Source organism: Stegodyphus dumicola, chromosome X2 (genome assembly GCF_044657685.1).
Source record: "Stegodyphus dumicola isolate Sdum_Otavi_A_Nest chromosome X2, ASM4465768v1".
Taxonomy (NCBI): Eukaryota; Metazoa; Arthropoda; class Arachnida; order Araneae; family Eresidae; genus Stegodyphus; species Stegodyphus dumicola.
This window is the reverse complement of record NC_140781.1, coordinates 145,214,557-145,237,885: the sequence shown is the minus strand read 5'-3', so window position 1 is coordinate 145,237,885 and position 23,329 is coordinate 145,214,557. Positions and strand designations below refer to the sequence as shown.

The following is a 23,329-nucleotide window of genomic DNA, read 5'->3' as shown; positions in this document are numbered from 1 at the left end:
ATTGTGAAGAGTCTGTTAGGAACTGATATTTAGCGTGATAGAGAAACCTCTTCCACTCTACGATCAAATATGAATGGTATTAAGAACTGTAATTTCCTGTTAGGACAGGTTACATTGATATTTGGCAGCCTCCTCTCCATGTGTTATTCTTCAGCATCATATAAGCTCGTTTAATTTCCAATTTTCTGAAGTCTGCTGTCACAAGTACCCTTCACCTCCTCTAAGTGGTAGAACTGATTAAGTAAAATTTGAATTTTTTAAATGTCAGTATTTATTAAGGAGTTTTGGGGAGATTAGGATATAGTCCTTATACCTGTAAGTTATTGTGAATTTAATAATGCTAATGTGCTACTTAGGGGCTTGTATAAAAAAATGAATACTTCTTAGATTATGTACTATCTAGGACTAAGAAATGAGATTAAAATTTTTCTATGTTTGTCACATTTTTGTACGTGATTATCCTTAAACTGATTTATAAGTTACTGAAATTTAGCACTTGTGGTAATAAGATACTATTGCGTAGATGATGTGATGCTATTAAGACAAATCAAGAGGAAAGTACTCAAATCAAGATTTTATATTCGAACTGAATAAATAACTACTTACCATACACTTGATGAACGAGCTACAGCATTTCTAGACTCAGAAAGTTCTATAAAATGAAGAACATCCTCCAATAAATGAAACATAAAGGAAATAAATTAACAAGAAGGAAATTTAAACAAAAGTCAATTTTTAGGTGACTTGCTTTTGATGGGTTTCGAGCTCGAAACCTTCGGTTTCCGAATCCGACGTCTTTACCACCGAGCCACGATGTGCTCAGTCGAAAGGAACGATTTTTGCTGTTATATAAATTTATAACATCTACTCTTATCATTTGTTTGGAAAGAAATTTTGCAAGGGTATGAGTATGTCAATGCTTTCTCTTCCTTCTAGAGAGGCATTGTTTTTTAATGTTTTCAAAGCTTTATATGCTATATTTGAACGCATAACATTTTACTCTTCCTTTAAATCCCTCAAAAATAACAGTCATTTTCCCTTAGAAAGTCCTGCACGAAAACATTTTTCTCTTAGGTAGATAGCCCTTTTACTTTGCCTTGGTAAAATAACTAGTCAGCTTCTGAATCGTAAATATTTTTAACTAAATAAAAGTTAAGATTTTCTTCCTAATTTTAATTTTTTTAAAAATGTAATCTCAAACACAAATTTATTAGAAAGCAAGCTTAAAACAAATTTCCTTAAAAGGAATTATTTCCTTAAAAGGAAAATTAATTTCCTTAATCTAAAAATGTAACAGCTTTATCAACATTTTAGTTGGAAAAAAGTATTAAAATTTAATGCAATGCGTTATGTTTAATATAATTTTAAATTCAGAATTCCTTTATTACTTAATTTATCATTTCTACCAAATTCGTTAAAAATGCCTATACTTAAAAACTGTAAAATCACTTTTATGTTTGTTTCTCAGATTTTCGGTGGCTGTCTTTATTACATTAAGAGATAATAATTGAAGCGATTTCATAATAGAATAGCTAATTTTTTTTTATTCTCTAGATATGTTTAGTGTAATGCAATGATTAACTCCCTATGCTTTCTGACGTCTTGGATTTCCCCACTCTTTGTCTACCATTATAGTTCCGTGAGTAATGTCAAATCATTGTCTGAAATATATTCGTAACTACTGAAATACATAAGAAAAAAAATGCATGAATTTTTTTTTAATAAAAAAGAGTAATGAAATAGTTTTTTTTAAACTTCATTTTCTCATCCTACTTGCAGAACACTCTTTCTTCTGTTACAAAATGGCTAAATGGAATAATTTGCTTAAGCAGCAACTTAAGTGGCAGAAATCTGATGACTTGAGTTGCTACTTTAAGCAAAACTGCTTTGAAACTTTACTTTGAAGACCACTTAAATCCTACGCACAAGATCTGGAAGCTTAATAAGACATTGATCTGAGAGTTAGCCCACATGGCTTGCAATATTTAAGCAGTTGACCTACCTGGTTCAAGATTTTGTTAACAGAAATAGTGTTCAGGATCGTTATAAATTCCAGATGAGTTTCCTTTTCAAGGATACAAACCCACGCAAAGAAATGCTGAAGAATACGCAAAGTTTGGGTTTATATATGATTTAAAATTTCTGGTAGCACTGAATGAAATTTAATTTCATGCTCGAACTTTTGTAAGTAGTTTTTTTCACTGATGGCCATATTGTGGTTGGCTTTCAATATTGCAATTTAGAGAACTAATTATTTTCATTTCAGTGCATAAGAAAATTGCATTTTTTTAAATTTGTCTCACAAATGTTATAAGTATTTATGTTATTGGCATTACGAGAGGAGGAAAAAAGTATTATCAGCAGAAAAGAATACTAGATAAAAATCTGTATCTGTTGCTGCCCTCTGCTAAAATGTATTGCAATAGTTAATTTGAGTATTAGTCGCTTTGAGGTGAAAGCTAAAATTTATGAGAAAAATATCGTACTTTTTAATTAATTGTAATTTGTAATTTCTAATTAGTAATAATGCAGGTAGATAAATACCCTTGAAAGAGGTAGTTTAGCAAAGATATCTGATTAGTTACGGCAGACAGCGACGCTAACCACTATACAACTTGGGCGGCTGTTAAAACTGAAGAACTATTATGGGCATAGTTGCCTAAATTATTGTTATGCGCATGGCTGCGAGAGTTTGGCGCATTCTAAATATTCAGCGACCTCTGCCAAGGTGATTAAGTACTGAAGTGGTGTGGAATGAGACTAATGGAACAGTGTGATTAATATGAATAAGTGTATCTTAGTTATAATTTGAAAACTGCATTATAGAGAAATTTATCTATTATAAGTTATCGAGTTGGCGAATTCCTTACACTTACCTACAAACCACGTTAAAATCTGTAATAGACTTTCTGAGAAGCGTTATACCGCTATACTGTATACATATTGCGATAAAACGTTTCGTAATGTTTTAAGACTTGCAGGTCTAATGATGACTTTATTTCCCTCTACTCCTTTAATGCGGTGTCACACAGCTCGGACCGGTCTTCGATAACATAGGTTTACAGTGATCTAGCAAATTTCCAGTTTCCTTGGCGGTTGTCTGGCTTTACCAGATTACACTGTCGACTTTTCTTTCTTATCTTGCATCGTCCTTTCTTTATCTTTTTATTTTTTGGAGACTTTCCTGAAGGTTCCTGCTACGAATTTCTCTCATACACACGCACACAAAAGAAACAAAGGAAAGGAAAAAAAGAATGAAAGAAAGCATATGTGGCACGTGGCAGATTCTTAGGTTATGGCGGTAAGAATGGTTCAGTGTTTTTCAGGTACTTTTAAATAAAAATATCGAGAGCTTTTTTTTTTTTTTTTTTTTTTCCAGATGCGTGATAAAGTTCTCCCCTTAAATAAGATTTTAAACTCTCCTCCTCCAGAATTAAAATATTCCTCTTTGCAAAAATACTTTTATGAACGTATTTCCACATAATATGGGAAAACTAAGAGATAGCTTTCGTCTTCTTAGTCATATTCAAGAAAACAAGTAAAACTGAACAAACTTCAACAGTTTACTGGGGGGGGTAGTTTCGCGGAATTCCTGCTTTTAAAGCAATCTAGCTTACTGGCGTAAATAGGGGTATGCAAGGAAGGCAGCCGCATCCGGGCCCAAGGTCTTAGAGGTTATGCTTTACATGTTCTGTTGGATTAAATTTACGAGTTTAAATTTTAAATTTAAAAAGAAAAGGAAAAACTGGTGTCTTTGTTTCCATAAAAAATAAATACATAATATTTTTACAGAAGCAAAAGCAGAGTTAATATGTAGTTATAGGTAGGGGCAATAGGAGATTCTTTAAGCTTCTTTTGTTTCAGCCTCTTCGTTATATGTAGTTTTAGTTAGGCAGCATCAAGAATTTCACAAAAGCGAAGCTGGACAGATGTCAGTCGAAAGCAAATTCAAATGCCCAGTAAAATGCTTATTCTTATTATGCGATTCGAATGCTTTCCAGTCGTCAATGATGAAGTTATTCTATACTAATGGTTTGGTTGGTTTGGTTTGGTTTATTTAATTATGGCAAAGCACACTAGGGCTATCTGCCTAAGGGGAGGGATGCCTTCGTGGAGGACTTTCTAAGGGAAACTGACTCGTATACACGTTACACATGGAGAAAACCACGAAAACGCCCATGCAGCCAGCCCGTTCGCGGGATTCGAACCTCAGACCGAACTACCAGTGTTCAGGGACTTTACCCCTCGGCCGCTGTTGGGCCGATTCTATACTAATGACAGTCTCGATCTGGCTTATCGTGAACTGTAAAAACGAAAAAGCAGGACATCAGGGATCTCTATAATTAATTCATTAGATGTCTGAATAAGGAGATCCAAGAAATGTTTTTTGTCATTGCCGATAATCAAATGTTTTCCCTTACATGAAAAAGGAGGTAGTTTAGCTTAAAGATTAGATCCTGGGGACATTGTTGACTACATATATTTTATTGCTTTTAAAATTTGGTTAGATAATTAAATTAGTTACGTTGCTGTCATGTAGTATAATATTGAATATAATTTAAAAAAATTTAAATAAAACATTTAAATCGCATTTCCTTCTGTTTAAAATTCTAAAAAATCCGTTTCACTTTCAGGGTTTTGTTATTATTATTATAAAATTATAATTACCATAATAGCTGAATTTAGTTTTCTGCAGTTTTTTCATTTACTAGAATAACTGATTAAGGAAATTTTATTATGCACTGTACCTTCAGTACTTATTTAAATCTATTTAATTTAAATAAAATTACCCAAGTTCATTGCATAACACCAAACATAATTTTTAATAAAAGTCTTATTCGATTTGATAACATAATTAACAATCGAGTAAAATGTACTTTTATATTTTTTTATTATATCGATGACGTTCGTGATAACGACCTCTCGCATCCAACAGAAAGAGAACATAATAACAGGTGACCATTATAGGAAAATTTGCTTTAATACTCAGTTGAAAGCTTTTTGTACCGATGATTGAAACGAATTATTCCGTATAACGAGTAGACTAATATACTAATATTCCCAGCCTATCTGTCTTAGAACCAAGATATACAGATATCTGCTTCAAAAATCAATAAAGAGTCAGATTTAACATTCAGCTATTTAGATAAGCTTTATAAGTTTTTAAGAAATTAAAAGACCAAAAAGGATTTTTTTAAACCAATGTTCACGCAATATTTTGATAGCTTTAGAAGATTTCCATTCGTGGTATAGCTTAGAAGAAATTAACATAATTCTTTTAGCTTGCATAATTTCCCTTCTGTAAATTATAAACATAACACTTTCCTAAAAAGTTAGTTTCTCACATTTTTCTTGAGTAATATTCAGTCAGTACCCAAATCCTAAATTAAAAGCATCTCCAAACAATAAAATAATTTCTCTATTCTAAGTACTCCATTTGAGAATTTCTGCATGCATTATAAGAATTTCATGTTAAATCAAAATCAGATAGCTTAACTCCGATATTTTCGAATCTTACATTTAGTTTAGTTAGTTTTTAACTAATATTATGCATTTTTAGAATTTAAAAATGTTTTCGCACATAACATTTTACTGAAACATATGGAGGAAGACAACGCTTCAAAAGATAATTAAAATTTTTAACTTTTTTGCATAATTAGTTTTCCAGTATTAAATGATAAATAGCATAATCTAAGTTTTTGTGGTGATAATATACATTTAGTAAAAGATCATAGTATGATGAAGAATATGGTCAAATTTGTTATCATAAATGCAGTTATATTTCATTTAAAAGCATAAAACATGACTATATTGATACCATTTTCAATTTTTTTAGAATATTGATTTATATTGATACGCATTTTTCAATTTTTTTAGAATATTGATTTATATTGATACGCATTTTTCAATTTTTTAGAAACTTGCAAAGATAAGTATACTTGTTTAATATTCAAAGGTTTGTTTTTTTTTCTGAAAAAAAATTCTGTTATGCATTTTCCACGTTGGTACCATATAAGCACTTGCTTATAAACTGATTACCAATAAGTATTTGGACACCTATGCAAATGACGATATCTGCGGTCCTAAGGTACGTCACGGTCTCCGCCGATATATGTCGTGTAGGAAACAGCATCGGCTTTAGTCGCATGCAAGATGCCTCGCAGTTCGGAGCTTTCTGATTTCGAGAAATTTATAATTATCGGGTATCACAAATGTGGCCGATCCTTAAGGGACATATCTAGCGATCTGAAGTACCCAAAATCGACAGTGGCCTATGTGATTAAGAAGTGGAAGGTGAGCGGTGATTGTCGGAATGTGCCCCGAGTCGGCAGACCAACGAAACTGGGAGATATAGACCGACGAGTGCTCTCCAGAGAAATTCGGAAGAACCTCACCCAACCGATGGCCCTCATCCGCGAGAAGCTTCAACAGGCATCCGGGATATTGTTTCAATGAATACCATCCGTAAGGAAGCACATCTGCTTGGTTTTCATGGTCATGCTGCTGCCCATAAGCCTTTGATCACAAAGTCCAACCGAGTTGCTCTGTTAATGTGGTGCAAAGCACATCGAAATTGGACCGTAGAGATCAGTGGAAACGGGTTCTTTGGAGTGACGAATCAAGGTTCACCCTTTACCGTTCGAATGGCAGGGCCTGGGTCTGGCGTATACCTGGAGAACGTCTCCTGCCAGAATGCATTGTGCCAACAGTCAAGTTCGGCGGAGGTGGAATTATGGTCTGGGGGTGTTTCTCCTGGTATGGGCTGGGACCCTTGGTCCCCATTCATAGTAAGGTCAACTCCGATGCCTACTGCACTATTTTGGATGACAATGTGCTTCCTACATTGTGGCAGTTTTATGGGTTGGACCTCTGTTACTTTCAGGACGACAATGCCAGTTGTCATGTTTCGACGTTAACCAAGGCTTGGTATGGGGCCAATGGAGTTCATCGAATGGACTGGCCTGCCCAGAGTCCAGACCTTAACCCTATCGAGAACCTCTGGGACGAGTTGCATCGCCGAATTCAGGGGTGCACTACCCGTGCAAAATCGGTGAATGAACTTCTATGTCTTCTCCAAGCCGAGTGGAAGAAAATACCACTAGCTATCATACAAAGACTTGTGGAAAGTATGCCCCGGAGGGTCCACGCTGTAATTACCTCTCGTGGAGGTTCTACCAACTGTTGATTTTGAATAAAGTTATTTTTTCTTTTCTACTACAGGTGTCCAAATACTTATTGGTAGTCAGTGTATTGCTTAATAATAAACTAAGCTCCGACCATCATCAGTGAAAAACGCTTGACTTTTTGGAATGCTGTGTAAATCACAGAAATAAGAGGCCCAGAATTTTTTTTGAATAGGGGCCCACAAGTTCTACATGCGTCACTACATTTTACACCTGCCAAATCCTTGAAATAACATGGCTGTTTCGGGGAACACTACATGATCATTAGATATACTTGGCCATGCATTTACATAATTAACGTATTAATTATTAGTTCTTGATTGTCTCTTATTTCTGAAAAAATAGAAGGGTTTTAGAAAACCCTCGTTCAAAAACACTAAGGAATCTTACACAGATTCCTCTCGCTCAAGGAACAAAAACATCATCTTGCATTTCTTTTGCGCCATCTTGCCAAAGAGTTTTAAATAGGAAAAGTAAGTAGTATGAAAAAAAAAAGCAACATATTAGCGCTATCTAGTAAAGGAAATAAAATTAGAGGAACCAAAACTTGTGAGGTAAGGCTTTCAAACTCTTCCGGTTCATTAATGGCCGAGCGGATATGACAGCTGAGCTCTCATAGTTTAACGCGGTTTTCCAAATCCCGACGAATGATCTAGCTACATGGGCCTTTAAGTGGGTTTCCTCATGTATAATCTTAATACAAACCATTTCCCTTAGAAGGTTAGTAGCTGAGCGGTTAAGACAGCTGGATGCTGGAAGTTGGGCCTGGTTTGATCTCTGGCGAGCGGGCTGACTGTATATTTGGTTTTCAGGATTTTCTCAACGTATAACGTGAATGCGAACCATTTTTCCTTTGAAAGTCTTCCATGACGGCATCTATTCCTTTAGGCAAATAGCTCTCGAGTGCTTTGTCATATTCAAAAAACCTAGCCTAACCCAACCCTTAGAAAGTGTTCTACAAAGGCATCCCCTTAGGCAGATGTTTTATTGCAGTCTTCCAAATTCAAATACTTTCAGCAGAACAAAGCAGCGCCATAGTTGTTGCTTCGTCTTATTTAGTACCATTTTGGAATTTTTTTTATTTCAGCAATGTTTTTCTGGCAACAGACTGTTACTTCTTAAGACGAAGGCCACGTACCTGATTCCCTCGAAATGAATAAGTCCGTCTTTAAAACTAATGCCACTAAAAATTTTACAGATTTATCTAAAACACTGTATAGATAAACTTCGGTAAACGTGAACTTCATTTGCTAAAAAAAAATTAATCGGATTTCCTTTTAAGAGTATGTATCAAAACGTAACCTTTGTTAGCTTTTCTTTATCTTTATCAACGAGGAGAATAATCTCTAGCGATAAACTTTCGTTTCCCAAAAAGGCACAACTCCCAAAAGATAAATATCCATTCTTTCCGGCTGCTACAATAAAACGAAAATGTCTTATGGAAACATCTGCTGAAAGGAAGAACTCTTTAAGTTTCTCTTTCAGGCTTCAGTTTATTTTGCTCCATGCGTTGTTACATACGAAAAAGGTAGGGCTTAGATCTATTGCGAATTCACAATGCCCATTCATAGATTTCTGTTTTGGCGACTTTCCATTGCTTCCGCCTTCCAAATACTAAGCTAGAGAAATAGAAAGTAAATTTCAGTTTGCTTTTGAGCTAGCAGAAGCCAACTTTGGCTACTCGAGAATGAGCCTAATACTGTACTGACAAAATGGTGGTGATCATTCAATTTCACCATGATGATGATTCATTTTTACATGGTAATGCAGTTAAAGCTCTAAACTACATAAATAAATCCGTAGTTACTTAGGTTGCTGCAGATATGTTTGGGAATTCCTTTTAAAAAAGCTACTTATATATATATAGAGAGAGAGAATGGTAATTTCGAAAATAAAAACACCGGACTGCTGCCTGTTAAAGCAGGATGCTCTCATGAAAATCATTATGAGGGAAATCCTATTTACTGAAATGAATAAATGTAGCTGTCAAATTAATGGTTAAAAGCACTAAAAAGATGTGCATCTTTTCTAAGGCTTCTAGTTACGTTTCTAGATGGGTTAGGAACTCTTTGAAGGTGGTCGTCTTAGAGAAAGTTTGACAGTATCGATATTTATTTATGCTGTCAGACAAACTGGTCATTTTGAGGTCGTCTTAGGAAAAGATTGTATCCTCCTTAAATTTATCGCGGTTTGTTATCCTTTCCACCGAAATCACGTTCAGGCATCTTTTCCTTTTTGGTAACTTAGAAACTTTAAATTTACAATATAAATAATGTGCTTTAATTATTTAAATTCAGCTTGTAAATACAAAATAGTGACTTATCACAATACCCGAGCAGATAAGACTGCTGAGCACTCATTTCTCCTGAGTTTGGTTTTCGGTGAACGGGCTGGTTGCTTGACGTTTTCGGGTTTGCTTCATCTTTATAAATCTGGGAAAACTTTACCTTCCCTCCTTTTTAGCTTCCCTAGCAAACTAGATACGACCATACTTATTGCAAGCATTCCTGCATTCTAATTATAAGCCTAGATGCATTAAAAAGCCTAGATGCATGACTTTTGTTGTTGACTACTGCTCACTTGTCTGACCTTTTAGTCAGCCCAAGTCCATGAAATTCCTCGTGGCAAGGAGCGCAAGATACGCTGCTTGCCCTTGAGCACCTTACAGATGACAGTGCGACTTAGTTCAGTTCCGCCCCCATTTGGATGAAGAGCACTCCGGGGGGACGGGTCTGACGGTCTCCCACCCCTCTTCCGCTACTACCAACCTTTCGAGAGGACTTTCGGTTGACCGCATATTTAGACCATGCCGCACGGACACTATACATTTACAAACATACATGCCTTCTCCGGTATTCGAACCCGGGTTCTTCGGTACGGCAGTCAACGACGCTCACCATTATACCGGTTGGGCGGCTTCTGAATTTTGTGCGTATTTTTATACAGCACCGATTGTACATGATTGCAACTCATAGATATATATTCTACGTATTATCTATTTATTCGTATTAATGATTATATACAAAGTACATTATTTTTAGCGCATATAGCAAAATTGTATTTCATAATATAATGTAAACAATTTGGTATAAAAATAGCAGTATTCATTAAATTTTTGTTTCATTTAGGAATCTATGGGAAAACTGAAAAGAAAAAGACATCAACGGAGAGATCATTTTCTAGGCAAATTCTATTTAAATATTCCTTCATGTTTCCACATTAGTTAGTTACTTTTTCTAAAAGGCATCTTTTGCTGCAACATCCTACTTTATTCTCTTTGCTGCTTAAGGAGGTTAAGTATTTCCCTTCACTAGTTACTGTTATATAATTTGTTACTTCATTCTTAGAAACAGAAAAAGCAATTCTAATTTGATAAATTCTATCCGAGTCTGCTAAACCTGTTACTGCAAATTTTAAGAGCCATTGCATTTTCGTCTTCCCTACAACTTTGCATTAATTCTAAAAATTGCATTGTGGATGATGATATCCACCGTTTTCTTACTGTTTTATGAAAATTGGCAGCATTTTACTTGTGCAGAGTAAAATAAATTATATAATTTCTTGCGTCACGAATTACATGAACGTTTAGAAACAAAAGGTTATTTAGTAAATTAATAAAGATTTTATTTAAATCCTTATTTAATTATATCTATCGGAAATCGCTTCATCTATTTTTTAACTTTTTGTTAATATTTTTTGTTCGCTTTAGCCATTTAATTGAAAATTTATTTAAAATTTCTTTCGTGCAATTCATTGTCGTTTTCAAACATTAACAGAAGGAAATAAAATTTTTAAAAAGTATGATAAAGGAAAGTATGTAAAAATTAAAAGCGTGCATAAGAAAATAATAGGCAGTTAAATAATACGCAAAAAGGAATTACTACAAATAACAAAAAAATTCATTGGAAAAAGACTAATTGGACTTGTATAAAAATAGCTGCATCTGAGCAAAGTTTTTCTTTAGATAAAATACATTTTGTACTTTTAAATGCTGATTAGCTACTTTCTTCCAGTAACATGTAAATTAATTATTTGAGAATCTTTAAAAGAAAATGAATCTTAGCCGGTATAACTACGGTCAATAAAACGGATTACTAATTTTCTGTTTCATTAGAATTACTTCCTAATTTATTCCCTGTAATTTTAATTATTCCCTATCATTAAAGTTACTCTCTAATTTTTCCTTTTGATTAAAATTTTAATTAATTTTTCACTTCATTTCCATTCGAAAATCTTATTTCATGTTCATGTATACAAATTAACATCACTTTATGTTTTATTTCGAAATATAAAATATATCTTAACACAGTCCCCACATTTGTTTGTGGGATTAGATTTTTTTGATAGCCTAAGTGTGGTATCTGGAGCGGATATTTATTTGCAGAAAATTCTCCTTAAGACGTCATCTTGACCATCCTATCTTTTCGTAAAGAGGCAGGATACTGAAAGACTGGGCCGTATTTGAAACTTCACTCTGCGAATGTGAATTCGGTACTAATTCAAATGTAAGAATCTTGAATATCGTTACAATATATAATTATATGTGTATAACCGTCATGTGCTTTAACCGTCATGTGCTTTACCATAATCAATTAAAAAAGCGAACAAATAGAATTATTTTCCATCTATTTGTGATCGTTCGTCTCTGGTTTACCAGTCGTTTAGTTAGTTGATTAAAGCAAAACACACGAGGTCTATCAACCTAATTAATGATACCTTTGTGGAGGACTTTATAAGCGAAGTTAGTTCGTATTTATGTTATATGTGGGGAAAAGTACGAAGTCCCCATGCATGCGGACTATTCTTATCTCTAGTTAAGTCGTCATTCTTCTTTCTCTTTCAGTCTTACTCATTTTAGATGCACTTTTATCTCAAAGATTTCCCTTGAATTCAGCACAATTATAAATGCGAAGAGGAAGCTAATTATGAGATTATTTTGAGCTTGTTTTTCAGTTCGGTAATAATTATCTCTAATTATTAGGTATACTATGTCTTTTAATGGTATACTGGTGAATTTCCATTTCTATCTCTAGCTGTTCATTGAATCAGGAAATTGAATGACAGAATCCGGAATAAAATTAATCTCCATATTGCATAGCAGGTAGAGCGTCTGGCTGCCGTATCGAATGACGTGCAATTTCGGGCGGGGACAACGTTGCAATTTTGCCAGTGAAGCGTATCAGGGATGTGTAACTCATTGTGAATTTATTCATACATGCGCATTGAGAAGCAATTAAATTTATTTTCTCTTCCTTTATCTGAACTCATATTGCTGCTTACGTTATATGCAATTTTTGATTATTGTATGACGAAAATGTTATTTTTAAGAAAATGTTAATCTTAAAATTGCTACCTGCATCATTTATAACGGAGGTGAAAAAGTTTTTACATTTAAATTAATATATTTTAAAACTTCGTTCAGGGGCATAATATTCAAAATGAAGCAAATGAAATAATTAGTATAAAATCTGAAATTAAAATTTATAACATTAAGAATAACTTGCGGTCTCTTGGCAGTCAAAAATATTATTGGTTCACAAAAAAACAACAGCTTTATAATATGAACTGAATTAACGCTAGTTATGGATTTGTAAACTGTGTTAACACAATTCATCATAATATTTAAACAAGCGAATAATTTTTGTAAATACTATTTTTCTGTTGTCTACAGACAAAAGTGTTAGGCTAGGATCTGCAAAGAGGTAATATATCAACTTTTGTCAATAATAGCAAAAAAATTATTAACTGTTATTACAGGAGCTGAAAATAACACTATATAATATGCATTTTGATCTTTTAACTGAAACATTAAAAAGTGGTTGCGAACTTAATATGATCGGGTACTGTGGACTAAAGCAAAACTGTATAAATAAAATTGTACTTTTTGCGAACACATTTCAGGTATATTAAGGGTCTTACCAGTGGTAGTTTGGTTGAGACCTCTGTCTACTAGTAGTTCAACCTGAGTTCGAACCCAGACAAAAGGGCTGGTTGATTGGTTGATTTTTCCCATGCGTATCAGGAAAAGATCCTGTCTCTCTTAGATAGCATTCTACGAAGGCATCTATCTCCTTATGCATATAGTCCTGATATGCTTTGCTATGTTCAAAATAGCAAAATAGGGAAAAAAAAAAGAAAAAGAAAAACTTCAAAGACAGTGAATTACAAGCCTTCAAATTAAAAAGTGCACATGTTTATGATTAGCCCACTAGTCCGAAGAGGCTTATGTTTTTAATGCTTTCCAACGTTTGGCACGTTATGATACGCTATTGCCAGTTACAAAATCGTGGTTAATGATTTCATTTTAAAATAAAATACTCTTAGTTAATGATAAAAGTACCAAAATAAACATGATATTTATTTCACAGACAAACAGCCTTTGGGTAAAACGTGATTCTTGAAACCTTGGAGCGCATATCATCTTAACTGAAGGTTCGAAAAATATTTATTTCAAATCTTTGCTAAAAGAAAAAAAAGTAAACTTGCGAACACCAAAAATGTGCATAAAGAATGAGACGTTTGTCCCTGGGATGATTTAAAACAAAACACGCGAAATCTTCATGAAAAGAGAAATTTTTAAAGAAGGAAGATGTCTTTTATTTACGTTAAACGTTAAAAAATTAAATAAAATAAAAAGATAGGTACAGGCATTCAGCTGCCTATGGATTCACACACTTTATTTGCTGGTAGTCGTGATGGCGGATAAACACTGAGTGATCTATCTCTCGTTGACTTGGAAATCTACTTGCAGTCTATAAAGTGGAATGAAAAATACGGAAAGGAAAAAGGTAAATTAGTATTTTTTTTCACCTTTAATAGCACTGCTCAAAAATAAAATCTCCCTATGCATGAGCTCACATGTTTTGAAGTTTAACAGTAATATAGCTTTTCGTAAAGGACTTACGTAAACCGTTTTGCCTAAAGAGTTTGATAATAAAAATAGCCATCGAAATTCAAGATCTTAACAAGAATAGTAATCTCTACCAAAGTATCTTCTTCATCGAGCATATATATGGTTTTTAAAGAGATTTATTCATTAAAGCAGCTGTTCATTAAAGCAGCCAGATTTTTTTAATACAAAATTTAAAAAAAAAATGGCAGTTTTTTTAAATAAAATGAAACAATTTATTAACAAACTTAATAATATTTTAAATAAGTTTTAAATTAGATTTCACGTACTAAATTTTTACCAATACTTACATAAACAACAATACTAATATCGAAGATAGAAAACAGCTCATATTAATTTTCTGTTTGAAATCTAAAGTTTGATACCTGCGAGACGTTTTTGCTGATTACACTTTGTAACTCAAATATATTTACAGCTAGATATTAAATTTCAGACTGAGATTTTAAATAATTCTAACTTGTATAATTAACATTAAATTGCTTACTCTAATTCAAAATAAAAATAAACAAATTATGAATAATTTTACAAGTAAAACAAAACTCGAGAATAAATAACTACAACTTCGTCTCTTTAACTTATTTAGTAATTAAAAATTCGTATGTTCGTATGTAAATAATTATGAATTTCTGTATTTCTTACAATAGCATGACATTTGTGGGCGTTTCGATTCTGATCAAGTTTATAAGCCTAGAAAGAAATTTTAGAAATTACCTTCTTTTCAGGTTGTAGATGATTATCAATGAATCGTTTTTTTTTTTTTTTTTTTTTTTTTCTTATTAATTTCCATCTGTGCAAAAAGACTGTTCACACTGAAATATATTCTCAAACAACGCACTTTTTCTTAGTGCAAAAATTCGTAACTGAGTTTATTTATTTTCTGGCAAGTACGAATAAAACTTAATAAAATCGGTATCTTCAAATCTTTGAATAAGATTTGTATCACGCTGTTAATTAATTAGCTCCGTTTATAGATTTCCTTGTGTTTTATTCCTGTTTGTTTTTAATAAAAGTGAAAATAATATGTACTCTGACTTCAAATAAATAAAATCTTGAAATCTTTGTAACAAGTTCATAATTGAAATGGCTTTGGGGATCGCATGCGGCCCGCTTGTTTGAGATCAATGCATTAAAAGTCGCTTGACTGTAATTAAAAATTTTTATTTATAATTTATTTTACATTTTTCAATACCAGACAAAAATTTAAAAGTTACAAACTCTAAATTTGTTAGTAATTTTGAAGATTGCAAAAAATAAATTACACGTAGTGAATGTATGGCAGTGATAGTAATACAGTATGAAATTCTTTGAATGGGATAGTGATACGAAATCAAGTTCTTTGGCAATGATAGCGACACAAAACCATTCTTCGCATTACGAAAGAGTATTTCAGATAGCGATGCGATTCCGCTAAAAATCTACCGCTTTCAGAAGTATTTGATGCTAAAAACATTATCTGACACATACCGAATGTGTGTTCGAAATTATTACTGATTATAAGAAAGGACTCATTATCGCTATATATATCACTCAATCACAAGATAATGACTCACTATTTAAAGATCTGATTATCTTTTGACAAAGCACAGCGAATCTATCTTTCAGCGTTTTATGTTCATGTTAGGAAATTTGCTTTTCAATGTTCCTGCCACCTCTTTTTGTAAATCATTATTTTTCATTATCTTAGATTATCATAAGTCTAACTTAAAATAAATTGAGGCAAAAAAAATTATAAATAATTTCATGTAATTTACATTTTAACATTACAAAGATTTTTCAAACAAATTACTTTTCATGATTTTAAAAAATATATATTATGTTTGCACCGCACGTTTGGCGGCACATATTACTTTCGGAATGTAGTTACCATTTTGTAATCAGTTGCATATTAATCATGTATTATCACTACTCTGAAACTTAAAAAAATCTGGAAATATAGAATTTTTTTCCAAATAAATCCTCCTAATCAGAGTTGTTTTTCATGCTGAGCAAAGTTTTAATCAGCTGTATCAAAATTCGAAATGCACATCTTAACTTTAATCAAAGTTCAAGGTTATGTTTAGTTCGCACCGCCTATTCATATCATCAATTCAGAACTAACGTGAGCATGAGGATGTTAACAACATTTCAGAAAAATCGGTAAAATTTATTATGTAGATTTATACTGGATTAAACACTTTTTTAAGGTAAGTATTTTCTTATATAAATTAAGAAATCTGGATTTCTAAGCGTTGAAAACTTTTCTTCTTTGAGAGCGTTCAAAAGTATTTCTGAGCACTGATTTGAAACCTATGCAGTAAAATTTATTTTTATAGCGCTATACCATCTTGCTGAAACAAAATGTCCGAGGGAAGGAATTTCTAACATAAATTTTTAGCATTAATATTTTATGGTTTTAGTTTCTGAGATCATGGCAAATTTTAGAAAAAATACTGATTAAGAAGTCTAGCTTGAAATTTTCAGCTCTCAAATGGACTGCTTGAGAAGGTGCATGGCAGAACTTTTTAGATTAGGTTTAAACTCGAATTAAATACCTAAAATAATTGTCATTTTCCTCCGTGTCTTGACTCCTTCAATATTATTTAATAAATTCATCTCGGTTTTATTTCTGTTGCATATCTACTGCTTGTTTTTCGTATCATGAATATAAATTTAAATAATCTTAAAATTTTCTCATTTCCTTTGTTTTATTGCAATGATGTAGGATAATTTGTTTGTAATCGTCGCAGCACATTCGAAGGCTATCTGCGGAAGGAAAGAGCTGATTTATTAGATTATAAAAAAACACACTAGAGCTCCCTGCCTAACGAGAGAGATGCCTTCATGGAAGCCGTTCTAAGGAAACCAGTTTCTCTTAAACAGTCTAGTGCAGGGAAGGGCAAAGTACGGCCCGCGGGCCAATTCCGGCCCGCCGAAAGGTTCTATCCGGCCCGCGGATAGAATTTTAATTTGCCGGTCCGAGGCAAATTAAAAGAAATATATATTTATATATTATATATTCATCTCCTTTTCTACTTTGTTTAAATATTGTTTTTTAATTCCTTTTTTCCAAGGGACTGGTGATCTTTTTATTTTCTCTATTTTTGTTCTACAAAACAAATTGATGGAAATACGATAGCAAGCACAGACAGCTTTCAATCGGTAAAGTGTTAAAAGCGGAAAGTTCTTTATTAGTTATAGTTGTAGATTGGCGCCAACAAGCGTTATCTCTTTCTCGGGCAGCTGACATAGGGGAATCCAATATTAGTGAATTAGACCTCTTAGAAAAAAATTAATCTTAACTTAAAACTTAACTTAGTCTGTTTGCTGGGCAGCTAGCTAAGAACGACTTGTCTCATTTTACGAGGTTAAATTCAATACCCTTGTAAGGATCTTAAGTTTTACTAACGTTTATTTTATTTTAAATCTTTACTATCACTTCTTATTTTCTACTTCCGGCCAGAATTATAAGCGTGAAGGAGTTTATGCAAAGTTGTCTGGCGAACGCCAAGTATTTAAGTGTGGCCTTTTTGCCAAGAATGAGAGAGGAAGCAGTGAGTTCGAAGCAGGCCGCTTACCTTAGAAGTTACGCAGTTGCTATTTGCCTTCCAGGCCAGAGGTTTTAATCCTCTTGATAAATTAAACGTATTGTAGTGTTCACAGTCTCTGTGCTACATACGCTTCCTGTTATTATAAGGCCAATCTTCCACGTGTATTATTCTAAAGTTAAATTAGAGTTTAGTTTTATTTTTATACCTTTTACGTTAGACCCCGAGTGGAGGGTCATTGTATTCCGAAGTACGGAAGTCATTGTATATAAAGAAAAATAAAGGGGCTTGTATACCCTTCGTCTGTATCCTGTCTACTTACTACAATTAGTGAACATAGCTTTAGTAAGCTCTCTGTTCCTAGTCAGGTCATTGTATGTTTCCGAAGAAGGTTAGAAGAAACATTGAACCTGATAGTGGCGCCCGACGAAGAATAACCATGGCCGAATTTCAAGAAGAACCTGTGCTGCCTGCAGAAACGGCTCAGAATCCAGAAATGCCAGCTGCCGCTCTGGAAGGATTTGAGTACATCGTCCAGACCATGCGCGCTTCGATGAAACCAGAAGCAACGTTTAATGGAAACTCACAGGTAACCAGTTTTTTGGAAAAATTGGATGACCACTTCATGCTCTACCCCGTGCACGAGTTTCAAAAAGTTACCTTAGCTACCAGCGCTTTGAGGGGCCAAGCGCTTAACTGGTTCAAATGTATCGGCAGAAGTCTCTTGGGTCAAGCAGGAAGTCCCACTTATACTTACGAAAATTTCAAGACTGCCCTACTAAAAGCCTTCCCTGTTGTAAGGGATCGTGCGAAATTAGAAACAGAACTTTTCAGTATATATCAACAAAGAATGGAAAACCTCTCGAGCTTTATTTTAAGAAAAATTCACGTCTTCAAGCTCTTGTATGGAAACCGTCCGGATCCTGAAATAATTCAAGTGATTTTGCCGAGGTTACTACCCCAAGTGCAAGACTTTATTGAATTACGAAATCCGACTACACTGGAAAAGTTATTTGAGCTAGCAATGCAGTTTGAAAGTAGAAGAACGGCGGACGTCGAAAGAAGACGCCAATATCAACAGCGAAACCAATTTGGTACGCCAAGACTACAGCAAACTCAAGCACATGGCTACGGAGAAAAAGCGAATCAGTGGGCAAGGAAACCCGAGCATTCAAAAGCAGCCGGCGAACGTCGACAGTTCAATAGCAACCCAGGAAAAAAGTCTCAAGGCCAGTGGAGAAAGAAGGAAAGCACCGAAAGGAAAAATAATTTAAACTAAAACGGATTTCTGCTGACGAGAGGGTGCGGAAATCTGAAGGCCACGAAAACCCCTCTTCCTACAAGTTAAATACAGTAATGGTGAAAAATTTAACTCTTCCGAAGATTGAAGTCTTGGTAAATAATATCCCGGCCACCGCACTCCTGGATACCCGCGCGCAGTGTTCCTGTGTGGCAGAAGTCTTTTTTAGAAAGTATTTTCGCAAATACCGCATATATAATGCGGATAATACAACAGTATTAGCGGCGCAAGGAGAACAATGTAAGTGCGTAGGTAAAGTACCTTTGTACATCCGTATCAAGGACGAACAAGTAAAGGTGATGTTTTTTATAGTAAAGAATTTGCAAGCAAATTTAATCCTAGGAATAGACTTTCTTTCAGACGCACAAGCTACACTGGATTTTAATGCAGCGTCCCTTAAGCTGACGATGAAACCAGTGCGTGTAGAAAAGGTTGAACCGCCAAGGTTAAATCTTGACCACCTGCCTAATGACGAGCAAGGAAGAATCCGACAAGTGGTAAGTGAATTTGCTTCCTTATTTAGTGATATTCCAGGATTTACTCAGGTTACTAACCATAGTATTGACACCGGAGATGCATTGCCGGTTCGTCAAAAACCATACCGGTATGATAAGAATAAGGAAAAAATTATAGAATGGCATATTACCGATATGCTACGTAAAAAGATCATAACGCCTATCTCAAGTAGTTATGCTAGTCCGGTGGTTTTATGTAAGAAAAATAATGATTATCCTTTGGAGCATCCAAAAAGGTGGAGATTCGCTATTGATTACCGTAAATTAAATTCCATAACGAAATATCCGGTATATCCGTTACCGATCATAGAAGAAATTTTAAGGAACATAAAATCAACCAAATTTATGACGACTTTAGACTTAACGAATGGTTATTTTCAAATAGGGGTCAGGCCTGAGGACGTGCCTAAGACTGCTTTTATAACCAAGTCTGGCACTTATGCATTTTTGCGTATGCCGTTTGGCCTTTCAGGCGCCCCAGCAACATTTCAGCGATGCATGGACATTGTGTTAAGACCTGTTCTTGGAAAGTCCACATTTATCTATTTAGACGATATCATTATTACTAGTGATAATCTCGACCAACATATACAGGATTTAAGACAGGTGTTTTCTTTATTAAATGAGGCCGGTCTAAAAGTTAATGTCGAAAAGTGCAAATTTGCAGCCCCTGAATTAAAATATTTAGGTTACAAAATATCGCAAAAAGGGATCGAGACAGATGAATCAAAAATAATCGCTGTACAAAAGTATCCGACTCCAAACACGGCAAAGAAGCTCTCTTCTTTTCTAGGACTTTGTTCATATTATAGGTCCTTTATAAAAGATTTTGCGGCTATCGCTGAGCCATTGTTAAAATTAAAAAGGAAAAAGGCAAGATTCTCGTGGACGGCTGAAGCCAATAGTGCTTTCGAAAAATTAAAACAAGCATTAACGCAAGCCCCTGTGTTGAAATTTCCTGAAAAGGATGAAAATTTAGAAATTTCAGCGGATGCTTCGGATTATGCAGTAGGAGCGGTACTTTCGCAAAATCAGCAGCCCGTGGCATTTTTTAGCCGAACTTTAAATCAAACACAAAGAAACTATTCCGCGACCGAGAGAGAGGCACTTGCAGTTCTGTTAGCAGTGCAAAAGTTCCGAGTCTATTTTGGAAAGGCGCCGATAACAGTATATTCTGATCATGCGGCGGTAACTAGATTGTACTCAGGGAAAAATTTATCCCCAAGGTTAATAAGATGGGCACTCAAGCTGCAAGAATATAATCTGGTAATCAAGCATACCCCCGGAAAGGAAAATATCGTAGCAGATGCCCTATCACGAATTAAATTAGACGAACAGGGTAATACCGTAAAAGTTGCAATGCTGACAGCGTGTACAATAAATTCCCGAGAAACTGTAATAACCGAACTGGGTAAGGATCCTGAGTTTGGAAGTATTTATGAGTATTTGAAGGATCCTGAAAATTTTAGCCACCAAGATATTGTGGCGATAAGAAATAGGGCGGCCCATTACGAACTAATAGATGGTCTATTATTCTACACAAAAACTACGAATTCCAACAACGAATTTCGACCTGTTATCCCAGCTAGTCGTAGATTAAATATCCTGCAAGAGCTCCATGACAGCCCTTTAGCTTCTCATGCTGGTATTCGAAAAACTATCCAACGCGTACGCGAGGCAGTCTACTTTCCTGAACTGCAAAAGTTAACAAGGGCGTATGTCCAGTCCTGCCCAACATGTCAAGCCGTTAATTATATTAATTTCCGCCCGGCCGGGTTTCTAAATAGTATTAAATCCGAATTTCCAAATGAAATAATCGGCATCGATTTATTGGGCCCTTTCCCAAAAAGTCAGTTAAACAAAAGTCGCTATCTCCTTGTTATGGTTGATCATTTTAGTTAATGGACCGAAATTGTTCCCTTAAAACGAGCCTCCGCGAAATTGGTTACCGATTCTATTTTAAATAAATATATTTTAAAATACGGGGCGCCCCTAAAAGTTATATCGGATAATGGTCCTCAATTTGTAAGTAATATATTTGAAGACATGTGCCAAAAACTGGGCATACGTCATTTAAAAATGGTCCCGTATCGGCCGCAATCAAATATAGCGGAACGGGTCAACAGAAATATAGTGAAAATTATCCGTAGTTATGTTAAAAATTTTCATAAAAGCTGGGATAACTATGTCAATGAATTTGCTTTCGCCCTTAGGACCGCAAAACATGATACAACGGGCAAAACTCCTGCTGAGTTATTTCTAGGCAGAAAGGTTATAACACCGTTAGATAAACTATTTTATGTGCAACAAAGAGCCCCAGAATTTAAAATGGGTGATATAGAAAAACTAATAAAAGAAGCAAAAAAGAATACGGAAGTAGCACAGAGAAAACAGAAGTTATACTATGATCTGAAACGACGGGGAGTAACTTATAAAGTAGGGGATGAAGTTTTAAAAATCAAGCATTCACTTTCTTCAGCACCAGAAGATAAAACTGCCAAATTGTTTCCACGCTTTGAAGGACCATATGTTATAGAAAAAATAACTCACGCTGTTGTAGTGTTAAAGGCAAGAAATGGTGAAACCTGTTCCGCAAATATTGATCAAATTAAACCCTACTTCGATCGTAATAAAATGAAAATCTTTTCAGATCTTTTGCAGGATCCGGTACGGCAGACACCGCAGGTACAAGTTCCAGAGGTGGGAAAACGACAAGTACAAGGGCAAGCCAATGAGAGACAGAAGCAAGTGAAAAGAAAATTGCCCCGCGGAAAAACTGAAGGTAAAAAGAAAAAGAAGCCGTTCCACCGTCCAGAAAACAGAGTGCACGAACACCCCCAGAATGAAGAAGGGAGAAGGACGACGTATGTGGAAAGGACCGGGAGAAAGGACGGCAACTATAACCCGGCTGTGAAACGGAAGATTGACTCATCCGACAGAATTCTCCGTAGCAAAAGTCGTCGAACTGCGGAAGGGCCATCAGCGGCGGAGGAAAAAGTACAAGAAAAATTTGAACGGCCAACAACGAGGTCCAAGCAGGATCACGACAGAAGTTTCCCGGTTCCACCAAGACCAGCTGCCTTCAAACGGCCAAGACCACAAGCAGAGCACAAAAGGAAGGTGTTCAAGGGTGGCCGTACTGGTGAAAAACGGAAGCTTCCAGAGGAAAGCACTGAAGGGCGAGCCCGTACAAGAAGGAGGATCAACCAAGCTACTATCAGCTATACCTTTAAAGACTGGGCCCAGAAAAGGATGTCTGAATATTACAAAGATAAGTAAAATTTTATGTTACTTTACAAACTTAAGTTAATCTTTCATTCTTACTGCAAGTGGCAGATTTCAAGAAGTTTTACCTCATGCGAGGTCTACCTTTATCGCCAAAAGGGCGAGAAATGAGTTGTGACCGATTTTCTTATTATGTTTTTCAATTACTCGCGCGTAAAACTAAAGTTGATGTATAATAGCGTTGTATAAAGACTTAAATATTGTAAAAAGTTATTGTATAAATTTTATTTAAAACATTCTAACAAGAAAGAAGTTTTAGTCTGAAAGACTTTTTGAAATGTAGTATTATTTCAATGTAGAAAGAATTGGCACTTGCTTTGAAAAGAATAGAAGTTAACAATGTACTACTAATGTATGTTTTCAAATGTGTAAAATTAACGGCATGTTGATATGTTCTTGTATACATGTGAACTGTTATTTTGAATGTTAAGAAATACCGTGATATGGTAAAAGTGAAAGTAATGTTAAAAATTTGTTATTCGTGTGACTGTAAAGATTAAATCATGGTGAATATGTGTTAAAGGTTGAATGATGTAGTTAGGCTCTCTGACGCTACACTTTAGAGTTAGCCACTTTCAGAATAGTACCTCAGGGTTTAGAGTTGAAAGTAG

The 23,329-nt window shown here is 34.6% G+C and overlaps 1 protein-coding gene across 4 annotated transcripts in view; it reads left to right on the top strand.

The window, feature by feature from the left end:
* Eip74EF (Ecdysone-induced protein E74) overlaps positions 1–23,329 on the top strand; it is a 560,026-nt gene that overhangs the window by 134,990 nt on the left and 401,707 nt on the right. For 2 of the 4 annotated variants that reach the window (XM_085809754.1, XM_035350254.2), the window contains exons 3-4: positions 10,313–10,476; positions 11,569–11,689. The exons of 1 other annotated variant lie outside the window; for it this stretch is intronic. The gene's annotated coding sequence lies outside the window, so the exon portion shown is untranslated. The remainder of the gene's footprint in view (positions 1–10,312; positions 10,477–11,568; positions 11,690–23,329) is intronic. One more of the 4 variants, XM_085809753.1, reaches the window with a different exon arrangement.